Source organism: Neovison vison, chromosome 13 (assembly GCF_020171115.1).
Source record: "Neovison vison isolate M4711 chromosome 13, ASM_NN_V1, whole genome shotgun sequence".
NCBI lineage: Eukaryota > Metazoa > Chordata > Mammalia > Carnivora > Mustelidae > Neogale > Neogale vison.
This window is the reverse complement of record NC_058103.1, coordinates 1,084,980-1,109,619: the sequence shown is the minus strand read 5'-3', so window position 1 is coordinate 1,109,619 and position 24,640 is coordinate 1,084,980. Positions and strand designations below refer to the sequence as shown.

Below are 24,640 nucleotides of genomic sequence, written 5' to 3'. Positions count from 1 at the left end.
GGCACTGAGAACGGGGCGCGGGTCCGTAAGCCACAGGCTGGGCTTTTGCGCGCCTCTGTCTGGGGAAGAGTTCCCGCGCACGCGGCTTAGACTTTGAAACAATGGCGCAGGTCAAGAAGCGCCCCCGGGTCTTAGAAACCCAGGAGAGCTGGAGGGACGTGCGCGTGCATCTCCAGCTTTGTGGTCGGGCTAGCGCGCGTTCTGCAGACCGGCGCGGCTCCCATCCCCTCACAGGAGCCAGAACCCACGCGCTCTGGGGCGCGCTGGCGGCTTAGGGACCAGGAGCCGGTTTCTCCGCCGCACTCTCTCTGCCTCCGCGCCGGGGAGGCCGTCTGGGACCGGGGACTTAAGCCCCTGTCCCTAGCCGCCCCGATTCCCACAATTTGCCCCTGCGATCCTTTGCTCTTTTGGAGTGCTTTCAACCAGTCTCCGAGTTACTGCTGGTCCCCAGACGCAGGGCACTCTCGCTCGGATTGGGGTATTACTTTCCCACCGGTCGCCTCTGGTGGCTCCCTCCCCCTTTTGTTTATCTTCCGCTATCAGTCCGCCATTCCCATTCCGCTTTACCTGCTCACTGGCGTCTTCTGCCCCTGTAGAGATCCAGGCGTGTATAATTCTGATCTCAGGCTGATTTCATGGGTGATCGGAGTTCTTTGGTAGGTAATCAGCTCACTTTGGGGTACCAGCTGAAAAGACGCCTCTTCCTAGTACCCCGCCATCTTGTCCCCCCCCCTCGTTCTGCACATTTCTTAACTGTATTCTTTGTTTCTTGGGTGTTTAGTTTGATAACTTCTATTTCCACCCCCAGTTTTATTGAGATATAATTGACCTTTAACATTGTATTGGTTTCAGGTGTACAACACAATGATTTAATATATGTATATATTACAAGATATACACCACACATGTAGTTCACATGCATTATCGCATATAGTTAAATACTTTTTTCTTGGGATGAGAACTTTTACAATCTACTCTGTCAGCAACTTTCAAATACATAGCACTGTATTATCAACTACAGTCACCATGCTGTATGTTCATTTAAAAAATATTTATTTGTTATGTTATCTCAGTCTCATACAGTACTTCATTAGTTTTTGATGTAATCTTCCATGAGTAACTATATTTGTATAATTCCCAGGACTCATTACAACATGTGTCTTCCTTAATACCCATCACAGGGCGAACCCATCCCCTCACCCTGAATACTCTGAAGCTCTCAGATTGTTTCCCAGAGTTTATGGTTCATCTCTCCACTCTGATTCCCCCCTTCATTTTCCCCTTCCTTCTCCTAATGTCCTTCATGCTATTCCTTATGTTGCACAAATAAGTGAAACTGTATGGTAATTGGCTTTCTCTGCTTGACTTATTTCACTCAGCATGATCCCCTGTAGTTCCAACCATGTCGATGCAAATGCTGAGTATTCACTCTTTCTGATAGCTAAGTAATATTCCATTGTATATACGGACCACATCTTTTTTATCCATTCATCTGTTAAAGGGCATCTCAGCTCCTTCCACTGTTTGGCTATTGTGGACATTGCTGCTATGAGCATTGGGGTGAGGGTGCCACGTCTTTTTGCCACATCTGTATCTTTGGGGTAAATACCAGTACTGCAATTGCTGGGTCGTAGGGTAGCTCTATTTTTAATGTTTTGAGGAACCTCCATACTCTTTTCCAAAGTGCCTGAACCAGCTTACATTCCTACCAACAGTGGAAGAGGGTTCCCCTTTCTCCATAGCCTCTCCCACACACATTGTTTCCTGTCTTGCTAATTCTGGCTACTCTAACTGGTGTATGGTGGTATCTCAGTGTGGTTTTGATTTGAATCTCCCTGATGGCTAATGATGTTGAACGTTTTTCATGTGTCTGTTAGCCATTTGTATGTCTTCATTGGAGAAATGTCTGTTCATGTCTTTTGCCCATTTCTCGACTGGATTCGTTGTTTCTTGGGTGTTTACTTTGATAAGTTCTTTGTAGATCTTGGATACTAGGCCTTTATCTGTAAGACCATTTACCAACATCTTCTCTCATTCCACAGGTTGCCTTTTAGTTTTGTTGACTGTTTCCTTTGTTGTGTGGAAGTTTTTTATTTTGCTGAAGGCCCAGTTGTTCATCCTCGCTTTTGTTTCTCTTTGGATGGAACATCTTTGGAAACACATCTAGCAAGAAGTTGCTGTGACCGATGTTGAAGGATTATATTGCCTGTGTTCTTTAGGATTTTGATGGATTCCAGTCTCACATTTAGATCATTCATCCATTTAGACTTTGTCTTTGTTTATAGTGTTAGAGAATGGTGCATTTTCATTCTTCTGCATGGGGCTGTCCAATTTTGACCAACATCATTTATTGAAGAAACTGTGTTTTTCCATTGGATATTTTTCCTCATTTGATGAAGATTAGTTGACCATAGAGTTGGGGGTCGATTTCTGTGTTCTCTATTCTGTTCCATTGATCTATGTGTCTGTTTTTGTGCCAGTGCCCTGATACCTTCATGTCACAACGTTGTAATACAGCTTGAACTCAGGCAACATGATGCCCCCAGCTTTGGTTTTCTTTCTCTTTTAAAAATTTTATTTTATTTTTTCAGTGTTCCAAGGTTCCTTGTTTATGCACCATACCTAGTGCTCCATGGATACATGCCTTCCATAATACCCACCACCAGGCTCACCCAACCACTCACCCTGTCTGCTCCAAACCTCAGTTTGTTTCTGAGTCCACAGTCTCTCATGGCACTTCTCCCCCTCCAGTTTCCCTCAACTCCCTTCTCCTCTCCATCTCCCCATGTCCTCCATGTTATTTGTTATGCTCCACAAATAAGTGAAACCATATGATAATTGACTCTCTCTGCTGGACTCATTTCACTCAGCATAATCTCTTCCAGTCCCGTCCATGTTGCTACAAAAGTTGGGTATTCATCCTTTCTGATGGAGGCATAATACTCCATAGTGTATATGGACCACATCTTCCTTATCCATTCATCCGTTGAAGGGCACCTTGGTTCTTTCCATAGTTTGGCGACTGTGGCCATTGCTGCTATAAACATTGGGGTACATATGGCCCTTCTTTTCACGACATCTGTATCTTTGGGGTAAATACCCAGGAGTGCAATTGCAGGGTCATAGGGAAGCTCTAGTTTTAGTTTCTTAAGGAACCTCCACACTGTTCTCCAAAGAGGCTGCACCAGCTTGCATTCCCACCAACAGTGGAAGAGGGTTCCCCTTTCTCCACATCCTCTCCAACACATGTTTTTTTCCTGTCTTGCTAATTTTGGCCATTCTAACTGGTGTAAGGCGATATCTCAATGTGGTTTTAATTTGAATCTCCCTGATGACTAGTGATGATGAACATTTTTTCATGTGTCTGATAGCCATTGGTATGTCTTCATTGGGGAAGTGTCTGTTCATATCTTCCGCCCATTTTTTGATGTGATTTTCTGTTTTGTGTGTGTTGAGTTTGAGGAGTTCTTTTGGGACTTCATCAAAATCAAAAGCTTCTGCACAGCAAAGGAAACAGTCAACAAAACAAAGAGGCAACCCACGAAATGGGAGAAGATATTTGCAAATGACAGTACAGACAAAAGGTTGATATCCAGGATCTATAACGAACTCCTCAATGTTTTGATTTGAATCTCCCTGATGGCTAGTGATGATGAACATTTTTTCATGTGTCTGTTAGCCACTCATATGTCTTCATTGGAGAAGTGTCTGTTCATATCTTCTGCCCATTTTTTTTCAATTTATTTATTTTCAGAAAAACAGTATTCATTATTTTTTCACCACACCCAGTGCTCCATGCAATCCGTACCCTCTCCAATACCTACCACCTGGTACCCTAACCTCCCACCCCCCCCGCCACTTCAAACCCCTCAGATTGTTTTTCAGAGTCCATAGTCTCTCGTGGTTCACTTCCCCTTCCAATTTACCCAAATTCCCTTCTCCTCTCTAACGCCCCTTGTCCTCCATGCTATTTGTTATGCTCCACAAATAAGTGAAACCATATGATAATTGACTCTCTCTGCTTGACTTATTTCACTCAGCATAATCTCTTCCAGTCCTGTCAATGTTGCTACAAAAGTTGGGTATTATGCCCATTTTTTGATGTGATTATCTGTTTTTGAGTACTGAGTTTCTTTTTTTTTTAATAAATCTTGGATATCAGCCCTTTGTCTGTAGTGTCATTCACAAATATCTTCTCCTATTCCATGGGTTGCCTCTTTGTTTTGTTGACTGTTTCCTTTGCTGTGCAGAAGCTTTTTATCTTGATGAAGTCCCAAAAGTTCATTTCCACTTTTGTTTCCTTTGCCTTTAGAGACATATCTTGAAAGAAGTTGCTGTGTCCAATGTTGAAATGGTTACTGCCTATGTTCTCCTCTAGGATTTTGATAGATTTCTGTCTCATATTGATGTCTTTCATCCATTTTGAGTTTATCTTCGTGTATGGTGTAAGAGAATGGTCAAGTTTTATTTTTCTGCACATAGCTGTCCAGTTTTCCCAGCACCATGTATTGAAGAGACTGTCTTTTTGCCACTGTATATTTTTTCCTGATTTGTCAAAGATTATTTGACTGTAGAGTTGTGGGTCTATATCTGGGTTCTCTACCCTTCTATAACAGTATTTTAAGAGGCCCCATATCCTGCAGCCAGTGGACAAGTATTACTGAGAATGGGGCCTAGCACCCAATCAAAGAGTGGCAAGGATTGTAGCAAAAGCTGAATTCAAAGTCCCAGATGTGCCTCCCACGAAGGAAAGGGTCTAGCGTGAAAAAGTGGAACCCCAAGACCTGGGATGAACACAAATAAATCAGGGTCTGGGATCATAAATAAGGGGAGGTGTGGGCCTCTGCACCAGGTGCAGACCCCATTCCACAGATGTGCCGCCATGCCTGAAAGAAATGACACTGTCCAGGTATAATCCTGCCATTGTCACCACATAACTAAGTGCACTTCATCTTTGGGAATGTGTTGGGAATTCTTTTATGGCCGTAGTATGGAACAATGAACGGAAGTGCTGCAAGGCTCAGGGTGTGTGGGTTGCTGCAGTGGCTCTTCCCAATGCCTGTGCACCACCAGTGGGTCAAATTCTTGGTGGAGTACGACCACGGAGTGCATCTTTACTAATACTTATCTGCCCAGTCTGTGCCTACAGACGCAGGTGGTGACACCTTCCATGACAACTGTGAGTCTGTTATCTTCCTGCAGGTTGATCCATTTCTTGCTCTGTATTTGGAGAACTGTAGTCCAGGTGTGTGCACTTGGAGAGCTGGGTCATCCCTCTTCGGGTCCCCTAATGCTTTTTGCCTTAAAGTCTGTTTTACTTGAGATCAGCTTTCCTTGGGTGAATATCACCGAGCTTAACCAGCTTCATATTTTATATGAAAAAAACAGAGTATAAGGGGTGCTTGGGGGGGGGGCTCAGTTGGTTAGGTGTCTGCTTTCAGCTCAGGTCATGGTCTCAGGAGCCTGGGATCAAGTTCTGTGTTGGGCTCTCTGTTCACTGGGGTGTCTGCTTCTCTCTCTTCCCCTCCCCCACACTAAAGCTCTCTCAAATAAATAAACGGAAAAAAGCACAAAACACAAAAACCACATTATACATAGAAATATTCTCGGCACACCACTGACACGTAAGTAGAGCGTCCAGCCTATTTATACTGGAGCTCCTAAGCTTCCTGTGTGTGGGGATTCATGTACTTCATCAGGTCTGGAAGGCTTTTGGCCATTATTTAATCGATTACATGCATGTGTATTTGTCTCAATATACTAGAAACCATGGATTCAAACGGATGCACCCAACCTACCCCCCGGCACAGGACCCATCCAGTTCTTTCCCTCTCGGGGACTGTGGGTCCCTCCTATCCTCCACTCTTCTGGGCGTGTTCACTCACCTGGTCGGCCCCTGGCTGTGCCAGCCTCCTGTCCCTGCTCACCCGGACACCTTCCTGTCATCTCCAGTGTGGAGGTCTCGGAACCTCCAGACCCTGCTTCAGACCTCACTTCTCAGTCTGGGTGGGGCTCTGAGCTCTGACTGTGCATGTCCCCAGCCCTGCTGCCCCGACCTGCCCACCCAACAGATTCAGGGGTAAAGTGCTCAGGAAAGGAAAGGATCCAGGTTCAATAGTGTCCCCCTCAAATTCATGCCCAGCCAGAGCCTGTAATGCAACCCTATTTGGACATGGGCTTCTTGAAGACGTAATCAAGATACGATGAGACCGCATATGAATCGCTGGGTCCTCCACCCAGTAGGACTACCGTCCTTTTAAGAAGAGGGACATGTAGACACAGCAACATGGGCCACACGCTACGTGAGGCAGAGATCGGTGTGACACGTCCAAGGCCGAGGGATGCTGTCGTGCGCAGTCCCCTGAGGCTGGAAGGGGCAGGGGGTTCCCCTCGCGGCGTGGGGGAGCGCGGCCCTCCCACACCGTGACGCCAGACTTCGGGCCTCGGGGCTGCGTGAGGCGGCCGCACGGCTCTAGGAGGAGCCAGTCTCTCTGGTGGCCCAGTTCTCCCCCTCGGCTGCCTTCTCGTGCTTCCGTCGCTCCTGCTGCGGCCTCGACTGCCGGTGTCACCTGCCTGGAAGCCGGAGCAAGTGTCCCCTCGGGACACACTCGCCTTCCTCCACGTGTCAGCTCACTCAGTCAAGCTGGTCCCTCGACCTTTTGTCTTCTTGACTCCAGTGTGATAACGCCCCGCTCGGGGTTTCCGGTCCATCTGCGGATCGGTGGAATATGCTTATGTGTCCCTTCTTCTGCCTCTTCGTCAGCGTGACTCTCTCTTCTCGTGCTATGCACATCGTGTCCTCCTTTCCCTGGTCCGTCCCCTCAGAGGCTCGTCCTTTTAAGAAACAATTTTGGAGCTGCTATGCCTCTTGGTCCTTCTTTTCTTACCTTTTACTGAGTTTTTTGTTTATACAATGATTATCTCCTTTCTTTTTTTTTTCCAATTTATTTATTTTCAGAAAAGCAGTATTCATTATTTTTTTCACCACACCCAGTGCTCCATGCAAGCCGTGCCCTCTGTAATACCCACCACCTGGTACCCCAACCTCCCACCCCCCCCCGCCACTTCACACCCCTCAGACTGTTTTTCAGAGTCCATAGTCTCTCATGGTTCACCTCCCCTTCCAATTTACCCAAATTCCCTACTCCTCTCCAACGCCCCTTGTCCTCCGTGCTATTTGTTATGCTCCACAAATAAGTGAAACCATATGATAATTGACTCTCTCTGCTTGACTTATTTCACTCAGCATAATCTCTTCCAGTCCCGTCCATGTTGCTACAAAAGTTGGGTATTCATCCTTTCTGATGGAGGCATAATACTCCATAGTGTATATGGACCACATCTTCCTTATCCATTCATCCGTTGAAGGGCATCTTGGTTCTTTCCATAGTTTGGCGACTGTGGCCATTGCTGCTATAAACATTGGGGTACAGATGGCCCTTCTTTTCACGACATCTGTGTCTTTGGGGTAAATACCCAGGAGTGCAATTGCAGGGTCATAGGGAATCTCTATTTTTAATTTCTTGAGGAATCTCCACACTGTTCTCCAAGCTTTATTACAAGGCTGTGATCACCAAGACAGCATGGTACTGGCATAAAAACAGACACATAGACCAGTGGAACAGAGTAGAGAGCCCTGATATGGACCCTCAACTCTATGGTCAATTAATCTTTGACAAAACAGGAAAAAATATACAGTGGAAAAAAGACAGTCTCCTCAATAAATGGTGCTGGGAAAACTGGACAGCTATATGTAGAAGAATGAAACTCGACCATTCTCTTACACCGTACACAAAGATCAACTCAAAATGGATAAAAGACCTCAATGTGAGACAGGAATCCATCAGAATCCTAGAGGGGAACATAGGCAGTAATCTCTTCGATATCAGCCACAGCAACTTATTTCAAGATACGTCTCCAAAGACAAAGGAAACAAAAGCGAAAATAAACTTTTGGGACTTCATCAAAATCAAAAGCTTCTGCACAGCAAAGGAAACAGTCAAGAAAACAAAGAGGCAACCCACGGAATGGGAGAAGATATTTGCAAATGACAGCACAGACAAAAGGTTGATATCCAGGATCTATAATGAACTCCTCAAACTCAACCCACACGAAACAGACAAACACATCAAAAAATGGGCAGAAGATATGAACAGACACTTCTCCAATCAAGACATACAAATGGCTATCAGACACATGAAAAAATGCTCATCATCACTAGCCATCAGGGAGATCCAAATTAAAACCACATTGAGATATCACCTTACACTAGTTAGAATGGCCAAAATTAACAAAACAGGAAACAACATGTGTTGGAGAGGATGTGGAGAAAGGGGAACCCTCTTCCACTGTTGGTGGGAATGCAAGTTGGTGCAGCCTCTTTGGAGAACAGTGTGGAGATTCCTCAGGAAATTAAAAATAGAGCTTCCCTACGACCCTGCCATTGCACTCCTGGGTATTTACCCCAAAGATTATCTCCTTTCTTGCTTTGTGTTTGCACTCTCGCTCCTGCAAATTTGGGCTCTGTGTTAACTCGGTGTTTTCTCTTTTCCAGACACATAGGGCTGCAGATTCCTCTTCGGATGTGATGTGAGACGTGGGCTGGTCCGTTATGTTTGTCTTGGACTCCCATTCCACTCATGGCGTTGGCAGGGAGCTTGCTGTGTGATGGGCCCAAACATTTCAAAGTTTACGGAGTTGTGACCCAGGACCCAGCAGATGGAGGTTTCTACAAGTTCACGGTGTGGTTGAGCAATAACCCTTGACTTCTGGGTCAGGCCCCCGTGAAGCCTGCCGGCCCGTACCGTGGTTCTGCTCTTGTGCCTGCTCTGCTCAGGCCCGGACCCCACGTTGCCACTGACGCTGCTCCAGGGAGGCAGCATAACCTCTGCTGTGCCTGATGCAGGGGTTGTCCTCAGCCCCACGACAGGACCTGTCCACAACACTGGTCGCAGCAGGAGCCCCTCCCTCTCTGACTCCTGCTCCCAACCTTGGCGCGCGCGGCCTGCCGGCTCGGCCCTCTCTTCTCGGCACGTTTCATCCCTGCTCTTCCCCGCCATCCCGTGCAGATAAAGGCTGGCCTGTGCCTACGGTTCCAGATCCGAGCCCCCATCTCTGCCCTCTTCCTGAACACTGTCCTCCTGGGTTTTGCTGTGGGAGCCTCAAGCCAGCACCTTCCTGGATGTCCAATTTGCTGCTCCACGTGCCGTCCGTGGACGGGAGCTCTTCATTCCCTGATCTCAGAAAGTGGCAATTCCATCCAAGCTGTGGGTCGGGAGGCCCTCTGGGTGCAGCTCTGCCTCTGAGCAAACCTGTCTGGTCTCCCCCCCACCCCAGCAAGTGCTTGATCTGAGCCCTGCTCTCCGCGGCCTCTGCCCCCAGACCACTGCCTTGCCCCCAGGCCAGACTTCTGCGGTGGTGACTACCGAAACCCCTCTGGGGGCTTCCCGTCCCCTCGGAGTGAGGTGCTGGGCTCAGGTCTGCCCCAGGACCTTCTGCCTGCGATGTGGCGCCCCCAGGCCCACGCGGACCCCGCAGCTCTGTCACCCCCATGGGAAGGGTCCTGGTCATCAGCCGAATAGCAGCTGGCATCGACGCCCGTGACCGGCATCCTTGTCTCTTATGGGGCATTTGCTCGTTTTCACCTATGCTGTCCGTGCCTCATCGGGACGGTGGTTCCACAGTGCGGACACCTGCCTGTGCGTCCACCGGACGGCCGTGTGGCGTGTGCTGGGCTGGCAAGAAGCGGCTGGTGGTTTAAAGCTGCTTTTCTTTGATTATCGGTGACTTTCAGCAATTTCATGTGTTTTCAGGTCATTCAACCTGCTGGGAATGACTTCTCCCTTCCACTTTCCACTGAACACTTCTCCTTGAAGGTCAAGTTTCTCCCGCTGTCTGCAGTGTCCCATCGGTCCTTCACTAACCCGGTGAGGGTTAACTTCGTGCTTAACTTGACCAGGCCGAAGTACTCAGATGTTCGGCCAAACACGGGCCCAGAGAGTGAAGGTATTTTAACAATGTGATTGGCCCCTCAGTCAGGAGGCGTCAAGGAGAGCAGACCGCCTCCACGTGAGGGTGGGCCTTGTCGAATCAGCTGAGAGCTTCGAGCGGAAAAGGCTGAGGTCCGCAGAGGAGCAGGGGCTCTGCCTTCAGACCCTTCTGACCTGACCTGCAGCGCCCATTCTGGGTCTCCGGGCTGCGGGTCTGTTTTACGGATTCTGGGCTCACCAAGCCTTCACCGTCACGGATCCAGTTCCTTAAAATGAGCCCCAGATGTTTCTGTGACTTTAAAGCAGGACTGAAGACTTGCCTGTCGACACACACCGTCTGCCACTGTCTGTCTCGGTCGCCGGCCGGCTGCTCCCCCGCCCCTCACCCTCCGTCTGTCTGTGCGTCACTGTTCACTCTCCGGACAGCTCTGACCAACACTCTTCCTGATGTCCGACGCTTTGGCCACTGGCTCCCTCCTTTTTACTTTGTTCGTGGAGACTCTTTCCTGATAGATGTTTAATCTTTGGTCCGTAGGCAAACCTGCCGATCTTATTTTTTAAAGTTTCTGGCTCTGCTGTCTTTCTGAGAACGCAAATGCCTCCCCACAGTCCCTCTGGTCTGGCCGTTGGTTTGTATCGGTCAGTAGTGCTGGTCCCCAGTTGGCTTTTGTCCGACGGTGGGAGCAGGGTCCGGTCTCCTTGTACTGATGGAGCCCGGCTGCCGCCATCCGACTTCCAGGGGGACCGCAGCAAACCTGGGCCTGGCCGTGGGTTGGGAATGGTGTCAGGGCCTTGGCTGGAGACCAGAAGTCTGGTTTCTGCCCAGGTGCTGGGAGGCCTGGGTCCACAAGCCCGGGGTTGGGGGGGCAGGACTGGCTCAAACTTTCCCCTCAGACAGCAGGAGGGGGGGATCGGTCGGGACCCACCAGGTGGCTGCGCGGTGAACTCCACACGGGGGACCCAGCTTGTCACACCTTGATTCAGTGCGGGCGGTGACTGTGTCCTGTTCACCACACAGCTGGAAACAGATGTTCCTGCCCAGGGCGACGCGTCCAGGCGGACAAGGCTGCAGTGGCTCGGGGGAGCTGCAGAGCGTGCTGGGAAACGGTCCTCGGCCTGCAGGTCGCTGGGCTGCCTCAGGGCGGGGGCCACCTTGCTGGGGAAGGTCAGGTCGCAAGCACGTTGGAGGGAAACCCCCGGGCCGGGCCCCACGGGGGCGGTCACACGCCTCCGGCAGACAGATTTCTGTAGTTGCGCCGTGGTCCGTTGGTGCTTATTTAGGACAAAAGGGGAAGCCGCGGTAGAAGGCCGCCCCTGGGTTTTTCCGCTGCAGGAACCCGCCGCACCGGCCTGAGGGGCTGGGGCTCAGGCATGCTTTAGGGAAATGGAGTTCAGGGCACTCTGTAAGCATGTTTCCTGGACAGAAAGATGCTCAAACACAGAGCCTCTGGCCCAACCTGCTGCCCGGCATGCTCAGGGCGAGACGAGGGTCAGGGGCTTGGTGGGCGGCTCCTCCCCTCCCGTTCTCCTGGGGCCTGTGGATGGGGCTTCACGGTGTCCATCCAAGGGCCTGGGAAAAGCCAGGGGCATCCTTGGGAACAGCCGTGGTCCCACAGGGGCTTCTCCGGGAGAGGCTGGGCTGGAGACTCAGGTCTGAAGGCCCAAGTGCCGCCCTCCTCTGAGGCCGGCGGGACTGTTCACTCATAGTTTCCGCTACTGTGGACGCTGGGTGTGTGCTTGGGGCCTCGAGGCCAGGCTGGGAGGTGGGCAGAACCAGGGGCATGAGGAGGGTGGTCCTGGGCAGGCTTGGGTGGCTGGGCCGGGCCGGCAGGCTGGGTTGGGGTGCAGGAGCCCCTACCTCTTTCCTGGTGTAAAGGGAACCTTGATGTGTTCCCGAGGCTCCGGGACAGAGCCGTGTCCTCAGGACACGGCCGAGGGCTGTGGGGGACGCCGGGAGGCTGCCTGGACAGTGGGGAGCTCTGGGGGGTGGGGCTTGCGGTGTGCAGGAGGACGGTGGAGGTGACGTTGGGTGACTTTCGGGGTCCATGCGGCAGGAGCTCGCTTACAGAGAGGGCAGCGTGGGGGAGGGTAGGCCTGGGAAGATCCGTATATCGGCCCCGCGTGGGGGCAGACATGCCGGGAGCCACGCGGCGGTGGCATCCCTTCCCTCAGCAGCCGCTTGCCGAGCACCTACTGTGTGCTGGGCTGTGCTCTGTGTGCTGGGGGTCGTGGGGGGCAGCGGGAAACACCGTGCTCTCGGCGTGGCCTTTCCCGGGGAGCAGAAGGAAGAAAGCAAGCGTACGACGGGAAAGGGGCGCGCAGAGCGTGCGGGCCGGGGGCTGCGGAGAGGAGAACCCGGCAGGGCTGGCAGAGGGCAGGGCACGTCGCCGCCACGGGCCCCGTGTGCCGATTTCTGGTGAATCGTGGGGGAGGCCAAGGCCTGAGAGGTTGCCGAGGGCAAGGCGGGCAGGGTGGCCGCACAGGACGTGACCGTGGGCGGGCGCTGTGGACACCAGGGCGGTGGGCCGGCTGGTGCCGGAGACGCGGTCCCTGGGAGTACGCCCAGGGCTGAGACAGCGGGAGGCGTGTACGGGAGGGAGGGAGTCTGTTCTCAGAGTGCGGCCTGAGCCCCTGGAAGGTGGGGCCCTGGGCCGGCAGGGGTCAAGGTCAGGCATGGGCAGGTGCAACCCCTCCAGAGGCTCTGGGACACAGCCCGTCAGGCTTTCCGGCTTCAAGAGCAGCACCCCGGGCTCGTGGCCCTGCCTCCACGGCACAGCCACAGGGGGCTGCCTTGCTCTGGGGTCGCCCCACCTTCTCCCATGGGCTCTGTGACAACACTGGCCCTGTTCCGCCAGGACCTTGAACGCTGACCCACATGCCTCTGCAAGCGTCTTTGCCCCGGAGGTCACGTGCAGTCTGTAGGGGTAACGCGTGCAGGTTTTTGAGGCTGAGTCAGCTGACCTCAGCCTGACGTCCGGCTGTGGCATTTTGGGTGTCAGGTGTGGGCTGAGCTCCCGTGGCGACATGTGGAGTCGGACGGGGTGTGAACTGGAGCCGTGAGCTCGGAGGAGGGGGGGTAGAGGCAGCAGGGGTGTCGCTGTGGACCGGCGGGGGTGGGGGCTGGGCTTGGCAGGGCCCCCCTGCGCCCTTGCCCCTGGCCAGTGGGTGGGGAGGGCAGGAGACGCAGGAGTCGTCCACCGTCCAGCGCTCTCAGCTGCCCGCTGTGGCCCTTCCATCTCCTGCAGCCGGGGACCCTGGGGGACAGCGGGACGGCCACCGCTGACCGTGTGCGGAGCCGTGCCAGGGTCTTCTCTAAGTCCCCTTGGGCACGACGGCGTTTACTGCTCACCGCACTCCACGTGGGCGTGAGCTCCTGCCCGCGGTGCCGGAGGGACGGAGACAGGAAGGTCGGGTCGTCCCTGCGGCTGTGGGGCACACGGAAAGAGCTCTGTGTGGGGGCCGTCCCGACTGCCAGCACCGAGGGCTGTCCTCTCGTGGTGCATGGGAGCCTGTGCGGGCCCGTGTCCGTGTGCAGACTGGCCCGTGTCCTGCGCGTGTGCATGTGTTTGCGGTCCTGCGTGTGCCCGTGCGTGCGGGGAGCAGCACCTCCCATTCCCTTCAGGGCAGAGGGGCCCCACCAGCGTTTTCCCACAGGGGCGCCTCCCACGGCCTGCGCTGCCGGTGCCACACCCCTGGCCCGGTGTGAACCCTTGGACGCTTGCCCGCAGCCTTCTGGGGCCTCTGACCGGGGCAGATGCTGACGACAGAGACAGGGGAACAGGAGGCATGGAACGAGCAAGGTTGTTTATGGGGCCGGCTGGCCGGTGTAAAGGCAAGGGGCTGCAGTGAGGTCCGCTGGCTCAGGGGTGCGCGGGCTGCGACGCCCTCCTCTCTGGGCCTGGGGGCTGAGCTCCGGACAGAGGTGGACAGCGGTGCGCGGGGGTAGGCGGAGGTGGGGCTGGAGTCCGGGCTGGGCCCCTTTGCCCTTGGCGACAGCATGGAGGCTGACCGTCATTTCACCTGCAGTGAGAGCCCGGGGTCAGGAAGGGGGCGGGTCTGAGGGGAGGGTCCCCAGAGGACAGGGCCCAGGCCCCCGAGTCCTGCCCGGCTGAGTCCGACGTGAGCAGGCGCCCAGCATCTGTTCCACCGTAGGGCCGGGGCGGCGGAGGGCGGGGGCCTGTGAGCTCTCGGGCCGAGGCCCTGGGCCTGCGTCTGTGGCCCATGACGGCCACACGCGCCTCCCGCTCCCCGCAGGCTCCCTGGGCTGGCCCGGCCTGTCCCCAGCCCTGCACACAGGGGTGCCGTCCGCCTTACCTTGATGAAGGTGACAAAGCCGCTGTAGAGCAGAGTGAGCAGGAAGAGGGCGGCAAACGTGGGCCACAGCCCGCCGGCGTCCTCCAGGTCCGTGGCGTCCCCCCTGCTCTCGTCGTGGCTCTGGGGGGGTGGGGGCGTCGTGGCCAGACCTGGGGAGCGAGGGCACCGGTGAGGAGGTTCAGTCCCCCATGCAGGGGGAGCCGAGGGACGGGCCACTGCTCTGGGACGCCCCCTCCTGACGTGGCCCCTTCCTGACGTGCACCTGTGAACCTTCTCCCTGCCCGCACCAGGGGCTCCCAGAGCCACGCACAGACCGCACCCAAACACCCTGCATGTAACAGTCCACAGGACAAGTGTGTGCGGCAGGTGCGTGGCACGTAGCGGGTGTAGACACACGCGCAGGGCTCGCGGGGACCCGGGGCCGGGCAGGGCCCTCAGAGCGACAGGGAGCCCTCCAGGACTGCCTGGATGCCCACGGCTCTGTCCCCCATGTCCCAGGGTGGGGCTCATGCCCCTCTGTGCCCCTGCCCAGGGTGGGCTAAGGTGGCGGACAATGTCCTCTTTCCCGGAGTCGGGTCAGCTGGCCCTCTGCGCGTCCCCAGCCCTCTCGTGGGTGTCTGTGGTGTCTGTGCTAGTTCCTGCAGGCCAGACCGTCCTTCCTTCTCTCCTACGTCCTAACTGGAGGCTCAGAAACCCCTTTGCTGTGGAGCAAGGCTGGGCTGTGGGGGAAGGCTTGCGGCAAGACGCCCGCAGGCAGGGCACCGCGATCAGCAGGGGAGGCCCGGGGCGGTGCTGAAGAAGCAGGAGGGCTCCAGAGTCGGCTGGGGGACCCTGCCTCCATCTGGACCGGGCCGCACGCAGCCCTCACACGAGGTGGGGAGCAGGGCCCGCTCGGGAGGGGGCATGTGTCCCTTCACAGCGACCCTGAGGAGCCCAAGTGTCCCCCAGCTGTACGGCCGCCAGTGTGTCAGGCCTGCCCCGCAAGCACCGTCCTGTCTGGGAACAGGGGACCCGTGCTGGGCTGAGGCAGAGGATGGGGATGGGGGAGCCTGGGGGTCCGGCGAGGACAACAAGCAGCACCCCCAGAAGGAGCAAAGCCACAGCTGCAGGAGGAGGGGCTGGGACCCTGCGGAGCCACGGAGGACGGGCTTCTCCCAAGGGGTCCGGGTTGCCAGAACCAGCCGCCCCTGCCTGGCCGGAGGAGGGGTCCGGGAGATACCCACGGGACCCCGGCTGCCCCCCGCCGCGGGCCCACCTGCATGGCTCAGCCTGTAGTGGGGTGCTGAGGGCTGGGCCCTCCCAGAGGACGGCTTTCTCTCTAGTCACTCCTGGGGGCCTGGGGGCCTGGGGGCCAGGCTCTCTGTACCCTCTGCAGGGCGTCCTGTCTCCAGACTGTGTGACCCTGGCAGGAGGCTCTGCCCCTGCCGGAAGATGTGGCACGTGTGGCCTCTGGAGGCTCCGAATCCGTGCGTGGGCACCGGACGCACAGTTGTGGGCACAGGGTGAGGGCAGGGCTGGGCCCTGGAGGGGCTCGGCCACCCCTGCTCGCTCACACGGGCCTGTTGCACCCTGACCTGCTCCACATGTGCTCAGAGACGCGGGCGCTGGGAGGGGTCCTGCCACCGTGGGCGTAGAGCCACGTCCGGTGCAGGGCCAGGCTGCCTCGTCGGAGCTGCGCGGTGCCCCCTGGGCAGGCCTGGCCTCTCCGCGTGCTGGGGTCTGCATGTGCTCAGGTCCCCGGTGTGCACCCCCACACAGCTGGAGCCGGCAGCCGTGGCTCTGCACGGGGTGGCACCACAGTCTCCAGCCTCAACAGAGTCCGCACGGGGCCGGGTCCAGCCTCACCTGTGACCTGACCTGGAGAGGCCGGGTCTGCGCCTCCGGGCAAAACCCACCTCCTGGGTGGAGGAGACGGGAACAGGAGGAGGGTTGGCCTGGGCCTGGCCCTCAGGAGCCCGCGGGAGGCAGGATGCGCAGGGCCAGGAGGCTGCTCCGCCTGCCCCGGCCGGTGGCACTCGGAGGGGAAGGGGGACATGAGCGGTGGCAGGCGGCCTGCAGCTGTCCCTCAGAACGGGGCATTACCTAACGTGTAACCACGGGAAATGCCACTAGCGAGCAAGCACGTTCAGACGTAGCCTCAAGAGAAACACGTCCTGCAAGGGGCCTCTGGGGCAGAGGACGACGGGCGTCCTGGAAGACCAGCAGCGGGGGACGCCCGGGCCGCTCAGGGCGGACGCCGCCTGCTCCGTTTTCCCCGAATCTCCCCTTCCCTGGAGAGCCCCTGTGGCCAACGCGACGGTGCCGTCGATGTGCGGCTCAGCTACGCGCTGTGTCCTGCGTGACCGGACGCACGCTGCCCTCCCTCCTGTTCGTCCACAGGCAGCTGACTGATGTTTGGCCTTTGGGTGTCTATCTAATAAAAGTGGGACTGAGGAGTTGTCCGGGGCCACCGTCTCTTCTCCGGTCGCCCCCGGCTCCCTCTCTCCTGCAGCGACTGGTTTGTGCCTCATTCTTCTCCCGTGCGCCGTCAGGAGGCGGCAGCGGCCCAGGGCAGGTGGCATCCAGAGAGAAAGGGGGGGACGTGGGCCATGACAGGGGGCCCAGGGCAGGTGGCATCTAGAGGGAAAGGGGGGGACGTGGGCCATGACAGGGGGCCCAGGGCAGGTGGCATCTAGAGGGAAAGGGGGGGGACGTGGGCCATGACAGGGGGCCCAGGGCAGGTGGCATCTAGAGGGAAAGGGGGGGGACGTGGGCCATGACAGGGGGCCCAGGGCAGGTGGCATCTAGAGGGAAAGGGGGGGACGTGGGCCATGACAGGGGGCCCAGGGCAGGTGGCATCTAGAGGGAAAGGGGGGGACGTGGGCCATGACAGGGGTCCAGGGCAGGTGGCATCTAGAGGGAAAGGGGGGGACGTGGGCCATGACAGGGGGCCCAGGGCAGGTGGCATCTAGAGGGAAAGGGGGGGACGTGGGCCATGACAGGGGCCCAGGGCAGGTGGCATCTAGAGGGAAAGGGGGCAGTGCCGGGAAGACGGGTGGAGGACCAGGGGTCCCAGCCTTGGGCGGGCAGGGAGGGCCTGGCCCCGGGACTTTAGGGGAAGCCTACTGGAGCAGTCCAGGCACGCTGGGGGTTAAAGAGCTGCCCCCTCCCTGGGGCTCCCTACGGGCTGCTGCCCACCAGGCTGCCTCCAGGGCCAAGCCGGGCTGTTGGAGCTGTGGGGTCAGTGCTATTGTGTTGGAAGGGTGCCTGCTGCAGGGGTTGGGCCGTTGGCAGGGTGTCTGAGCCCATGGAGCCTGGCACAGCGGTCCCACATGCCCCCCACATGGCTGCCGTGGGCCTCCATTGGGCACCTCCCCCCACCCAGCTCCCAAGGGCGGCCGGACCGTCTGCCGCCTCTCATGAGCAGAAGGAGGCGTCCTGCTGCCTGTGTGGCCTACGGTGTCCAGCGCTGTCCCACCTGATGGGGCCACAGGAGGTCTGACAAGGGCCTCAGGGGGGAGAGTAAGCCCTAAACCTTCCCCATGAGCCCCCACCATGGTGGGCCTCTGTCCCCTCTGCCCTGTAGGCGGCCTGCAGTCGGGGCCCGTTGTGGGGCTGCGCCGGTCAGATGTCCCCGGGCACCGAGGCCAGCACCCACTTCTGGGTCTGTCTGTTTCCCGAGGTGCTGCCTGATCTGCACCCACCTGTGTGGCACGTCTTGCTGGGAAATGGTTGTTCTTTGGGGCCCGGGAGGGTGACAGCCACCTTACAGCCCTCCGAGTCCAGCGCATGGCGCGCAGACAGGACAGATGCCGAGCAGGCCGGCGTGGAGCCGTCGGGTGGATGGCCCAGGGCCTTGGCTGCAGCCCCCGGACCCGGCCGCTGGGCTCCGGGAGGGCTGTCCCTCCCCCCGCGCCCGTGCTGGGACAGGAGCCGTCAGGCCCGTGGGTGACTCACCAGCGTCCAGGCTCTGGCTGCTGTTGAACAGCTTCCGGGAGGCGTCATGCCTCACCACACACGTGTAGGTGGCCGGGCCTGGGCTCTGGGCCGCGAGGACACGCAGGACGCTCCAGGTCCGGAACGTGCTCTTCCCAGGCTGGGCCACGGGGCGTGCGGTGGCAAAGGCAGCAGGGTCCACCTCCGTGCGGCCCTTGAGCCAGGTGAGGAGGATGTCCGGGGGCGAGAAGCCCGACACCTCACACAGGAGCCAGGAGGCCGCTTGGCGCACGGTCAGGACGCGGACAGCGAGGCTGCTGGGCGCGGCGGCCGCTGCGGGGAGAAGTCCGGTCACGCCGGGGCCGCCCGAGGCCTGGGCGAAGCTGGGGGGCCCGCGGAGGGCCGGTGCCCACCCCCTCCGCGTCTCCGTGTGGAAGGAGGGGGAGCCACTGTGCTGGGCGGGGGGTGCGCGTGCGGGGGCCCCAGCCTCCCCGTCTCCTGGACCCCGGAGCGGGCCTCACCGTGCTGTCCCGGTGCCACAGATGCCACCTGGGACGGCCTGTCGGGCAGGCTCAGCGCGCAGGCGATGCTGGTCCCCGAGGCCCACAGGGACACCGGCAAGGACAGACGGCTGCTCAGGCTCTGGGAGCCGTTGACGTGCTCCTCCCGCGGCCCCTCCTCCACCGCCCCGCTGGGGGGCGCCCCGGCCACCGCCCAGGACACGCGGGCCTCCTGCAGGTCACCCCCCACCGCCAGGCAGGTGAAGGTGGCCTCTCCCTGGAGCCACGGGCCCCGCAGGGGAGGCTGCAGCAGGTAGAGGCTGGGAGGGTGAGTGTGGTTCCGGCAGTCTGCCAGAGGAGAGCGACCTTGGTCAGTGGGGGGACCCCGGTCAGCGGTCAGCGGGGGACTCAGGTCAGCGGTCAGCAGAGGACTCAGGTCAGGGGTCAGCGGGGGACCCAGGTCAGCAGTCAGTGGGGGGGACCCTGGTCAGTGGTCAGCGGGGGACCCAGGTCAGCGGTCAGCAGGGGACTCAGGTCAGGGGTCAGCGGGGGACCCAGGTCAGCAGTCAGTGGGGGGGATCCTGGTCAGCGGTCAGCGGGGGACCCAGGTCAGCGGTCAGTGGGGGAGACCCTGGTCAGCGGTCAGCGGGGGACCCAGGTCAGCGGTCAGCAGGGGACTCAGGTCAGGGGTCAGCGGGGGACCCAGGTCAGCAGTCAGTGGGGGGGACCCAGGTCAGCGGTCAGCAGGGGACTCAGGTCAGGGGTCAGCGGGGGACCCAGGTCAGCAGTCAGTGGGGGGGATCCTGGTCAGCGGTCAGCGGGGGACCCAGGTCAGCGGTCAGTGGGGGAGACCCTGGTCAGCGGTCAGCGGGGGACCCAGGTCAGCGGTCAGCAGGGGACTCAGGTCAGGGGTCAGCGGGGGACCCAGGTCAGCAGTCAGTGGGGGGGACCCTGGTCAGCAGTCAGCGGGGGACGCAGGTTAGCGGTCAGTGGGGGGGACTCTGGTTAGCGGTCAGAGGGGACCCAGGTCAGGGGTCAGCGGGGGACCCAGGTCAGGGGTCAGTGGGGGAAACCCAGGTCAGCGGTCAACGGGGGGACCCTGGTCAGTGGCCAGTGGGGGGGGACCCCGTCAGTGGTCACTGGGGGGACCCCGGTCAGTGGGGGGCATGCAGACCCTGCCTGGGAGTGGTGCTGTGGGCAGTGCCCGGCCCACGTCTGCCTCGCTCCCCAGGGCAGACCTCCCCTTTGTGGCTTCCTGGCCTCCCGCTGCCCGGCTAGGACACCCCCGGGTCCCCCAGTCCACTCTTCCCCTCCTCCCCCCACTCTGTGCCCCAAGGAACTGGCCTCTGAGCGTAGCGTCAACTGGGCTTCCTGACTCCGCGGCTTGTGTCCGGGTGTGGCTGGTGGAGGACACTAGGAGGGAAAGGGGGTGAGGCCAGTGGGACTCACCGGGGCTGTGGCCTCCCGGGGCCCCTCAGCCTTCCTGCTGTCTGGGGTCCAGAGACCTACCCTGGCCCCTCGTCGGGGCTCCTGAGTGGTCATGCCACAGTGACGCCTACAGTTAGGGGGAGGACGGCCGGAAGTTTTCGGGCCTTGGGTTTGGGACAGACGGGGGGCCTGCAAGTGTGCTCCGCAGAGGGTCTGCCGTGAATACTTAGGTCAGCCGCTACGGGGTCTCTCGTCCTCCCACCCCCATCTTGCCGGAACTGCTCGGGTTGCGGGAAACAGGCTCAGGGCTGTGGCCGTGCGGCCCTCCCGGGGGGATGGTGCTGGCCTGTTGGGAGGGCTGGGCTTGTGGGGCCGCACACCCCGGTCTGCCCCTCGGACGCCCCTGGAGGCCTCTCCCCGGAGCTCTGCCGGGGCCTGAATCCTGGCCAGCCAGTGGACGCGCCCCGCGTGGACAGGGACTGGCGGGGACCCCTGCCCCAGGCCGGGGGTATTTGGATCCTTGCCTGCAGGGTGGTCCCCTCTGGGACTGACCCGGCTGTGCTGAGCCGGGCGCGGGTGGTGGAGGGACATGGGGTTGTCAGGGGTGCGGGGGGCTGTGGAGGGGCCACGGAGGGACCACGGCAGACCACAGCCTCTGCCCCAGCATCCCCAGGGTGGTGCTGGGGCTGCCGTTCTCTGGGAGCATGGCCTGCTGCCCCGCTTCGAGGAGCCAGTGCTGGACCTCTGCCGAGGGGCAGGCAGGGCGGCTGTGGCCCCGTGGGGCCCTTGGAGAGGCCCCTGGGTTGGGGGCAGCTCTCGGAGAGGGGCTCTGGCTGCGGGACCCCTGGGTCCGTGGTCAGGGGTCCTGAGCCTCAGGTGGCTACAGCTCTGTCAGGGCCACGGGGCCAAGTCCGCCCTGCGGGGCATGTCGGCCTCGCGTCCTCACGTGAGGCTCTGGGACAGGCTCCCGTCCGAGCCCTGCCCTGGGCCCGCCGAGTCCCGGTGCTGGCCGGTGGCCCCGCCCCGTCCGCTGTGCTCACTGCAGGTGTGCGGGGGTCTCCTGTCCACAAGGGACCTGAGGGGCGCCTGCTGGGCCAGTGCGTGGTGTGGCCCGTTCTCTGCAGACCCCACCCCAGAGAAGTCGCGGAGGGCTGCCCGAAGGCGTCCGACGGAGGGACAGGAAGGCAGGAGGGCTCCTCACCTGGGGCGCTGGGTGTGGAGGTCTCTGGTGGAGACGGCCCGTGAGCCGGTGGGTCAGTCTTCCCTTCCCAGGACTCTGAAGTCAGAGGGAGGGTGGCGGGGGAGGGTCAGACGGTGTGTCCGGGTGTGGGGGGGCTGCCGGGTGGGGGCCAGGAGGACGGGGATGGCAGGAAGGAGGGGCGACTGGCCACGGGCTGGGCACGGCTGCCTGCATTGTCCTCGGGCTGGAAGGTGCGGGGCGCCCTGGAGGACGACCTCGGGGGCCTGGGGCCACCCACCTGGCCACGGGATGGGCTTCTGCCACGGGCGGCCGGAAACCACGGCTCTGCAGAAGTGCGGGTCCGGCTTCCAGGGGACCGACAGGAAGGACAGCTGCTCTCGGGCCCCCAGCATGATCACGGTGGTCGTCTGCGGCCCCGAGCCCGAGGTGACCTGCACGGACTCCACGGAGGGTCCTTGTGCCAAGCAGGCCAGGCCTATGGAGTCGCCTTGCTTCGGGGCTTTACATTCTGAGACCAAGGGGAGCAGATGCGGCGTTTCGGGGTCTGGAAGACAGACAGGGCGTGTGAGGCCGGGGCCGCGGGGGTGCAGCGTGGTGGGGGAGGGGCAGGGTGTGGCCGGTGGCAGCCGTGGCCCTCCTGTCCCGCAAATGCAGCCAGGGGTGCTCCCCCACTGCGGAGCCCGTGCTGCCCTGCTGAGGGGCCCAGCCGTGTGTCACCCCCGGGACTTCCAGCACTGGCCCTGGGCCTTCCTGCAGTTGTCCTGGGTCCCCTCTGCCTGCAGAGGGGCCTTGGAACTGGGCTCTGGCTCCCTGGCCCGCGGGTTGGCCTCAGACGCTGCCCTCCCCTGACTGCCCCTGGGGCTCTGTGGCTTAGAGTCCAGGCCCGTGAGACTCCCTCCTTCATGGGAGGCCCTTGGTCATGTCCTGGGGTGGGGGGTAGTTCACCCTGCAGTGCTCTGGGCCCAAGGGTGGCAGGTCCCTGGGCGGGGCTCCCTGGTGGGCCGGTTCCAGTGCCTTGGTCCTCTCCCTGGGGACCCGGCTGACCAAGGGTGGCCGAGCAAGGGTGGGGTCCCTGCCTGTGTCCCTGACGGCTCCCTCGCCAAAGTCTGCGGTCCCTGCTCTCTGCCGAGCCCCCAGGCACCATGCTGCCACCGCACGACAGGGCATGCCTGTGCTCCAGCCGGCTGCCTGGGCCATTGCCTGCGCCCACTCCGCAGGCGCCCTGGGGCAAGGCCCATCTGTCTCAAGCACCCAGCTGGCCTGCCCCTGCCTTTTCCGGGGGTTCCCGGGCAGGACTGTCTCCCACGCACGTCCCGGGGCCCCCACTGCCCATACGGCGTCCCCGGCACCCCCTGCGCCCTGCCGGGACCCCCGAACGCACTGGGGGGAGATGCCAGGTGTGGGTGGGCTTGACCCCCTTGTCTGACGGTGGCCGCGTTTGGAGAGGAAGTCCTAGTGGGCGAGTCAACGACTCCGGGAGGTCCTGCTGCTGGAGGGTGGCCTCCGACGCAACGAGCCCGTCCTCACCAGAGGGGACACGCGGCACACGGGCCGTGGGCAGAGAGCTGGGGGTCGGAGGGACGCGGAAGCCAGGAAGGCCGGGGCCGCCCACGACCGGCGGCGCCCCTGCCCCAGCGGGAACCTACCCCCACACCCCGAGCCGGGGGTCGCGGCCCCCAGAGCGGACGCCGCAGACGCCTGCTGTTGGGCGCCCGCGGGACACGAAAGCCGACGTGGGAGCAGGAGTGGCCTGCGCTGCGGCCGACGGCTGGAGACGCGCAGGCGGCCTCGGAGCCCCGGGGGCAGGCACTCGGCTGGCCAGGAAACGCCGAGGGGTCCCGCAGGCCGCACATGGGGGCGAGAGGGGAGTCTGGGGAGGGCCGAGGCGGGCAGAGCTGGGCGCACCTCGCGTCCGTGCTCGGGGTGCGCTGCGGGAGCGGCCGGGGCTCGTGGCGGAGCGACCCCACAGCGCAGCCAGACGCCGGCCGCCGCCCCAGGGAGTGTGGGGGGAGGCGGCACCAGGAGGCCGGGCCGGACGCTTGCGGAGGGTTTCTGCCCGCTGGCCGCGGGGCCGGGCTCTGGCCGCTCCTCCGCCGGGGACCACGCGTGTGGTCCCATCAAGCGTCTGAGGAACCTGGGGCGGCGCGTGGTCGGCCGGACGGCGACTTGTGCACGAACGGCGAGGGACGCCGCCCGGGGTAGCAGAACTCGACGTCCACGGGCCTGCGCGGAGGAGGCGGAGGACGGCGGGCGCTGAGGGCGGAGCTGCGGACGCAGAGGCGGGGGCGGGGGGGGGCTGGCAGGGGCGCGGGGGGCCCGGTCCCGGGGTGCGGCCGCCGCGAAGTGGGGCCTGAGCCGCTGGGGCTCCAGAGACAGAGCGCGGAGCCAGGCCGCATCCTCCGGAGCCTCGTCCTCTGCCGGGGGCCCTGCTGGACCCGGACCCCTGCCTCGGGCCCCCCTGCAGGGACGGGCCTGGGCACCTGCGGCTGGCCTGGCCGCCTGGGGGCACGCGGCGTGGGGGCCTCCGTGCGCGGGTCGGTCACCCCGCGTCTCGCCTCTCCCTGGTTCAGGTGCTCCTGAGGCGCGGCTTTCCATGCGGGGCGGCCGCGTGGGGCGACGGCGGGAGCGGCTGGGCCCGGCGTTCTGCACCCGGGAAGGACAAGAATTTTGGAGGCTGGGGGTGGACGGTTAGGACTTGGCTTGAGAGCCCTGGTTTACGTATGGAAATCCTGTCGCCCCGGTGCCCTGGCGTGGGGCCTTGCTGGGGAACGGGGCCGCGGAGGCTGACACCTTAGCCCCACCGACGGACGCCCCATCAAAGGGGGATCCGGACACGCGCAGGGGGACAGCGCCACGGCCCGAAGGCAGATGGCGCGGAGACGCACCCACAAGCCCGCCAGAGCCCAGCCTGGAGCAGACTGTCCCCCCGGCCCACGTGACTCTTGGCTTCTAGAGGATTCCCTGCCCCCAGGGGTCCTGGACACGGACTCAGCACAGACACCATCGGAGGTGACAGCCCCCACTCCCTGGCACGAGAGCCCCCAGCCACGCATGCACCCCGTGGGCCCCTCATCCCGGGAGGCTGGGCCGGGGGTCCGTGTTACCAGAACGAAGCTGGGGCCTCCCTGTGCCCACCAGGAGGTCACGGGGACCTGCGAGCTGCATCCTGGCCTCCTCCAGTGCCTCCTCCCAGGAGCCCGGCGCACCGCCGGCCTCGCCACGCAGACCGCTCAGCCTGTGGGGTCTGCGCCTCCCCTTCTGCCCCTCCCCCACGCGCTGCCACCCAGACCCTG

The 24,640-nt window shown here is 60.7% G+C and overlaps 1 gene segment (V, D, J or C); it reads right to left on the bottom strand.

Annotated features, from left to right (window-relative positions):
- The window catches only part of LOC122893824, a 248,194-nt gene that overhangs the window by 30,864 nt on the left and 192,690 nt on the right, over positions 1-24,640 (bottom strand).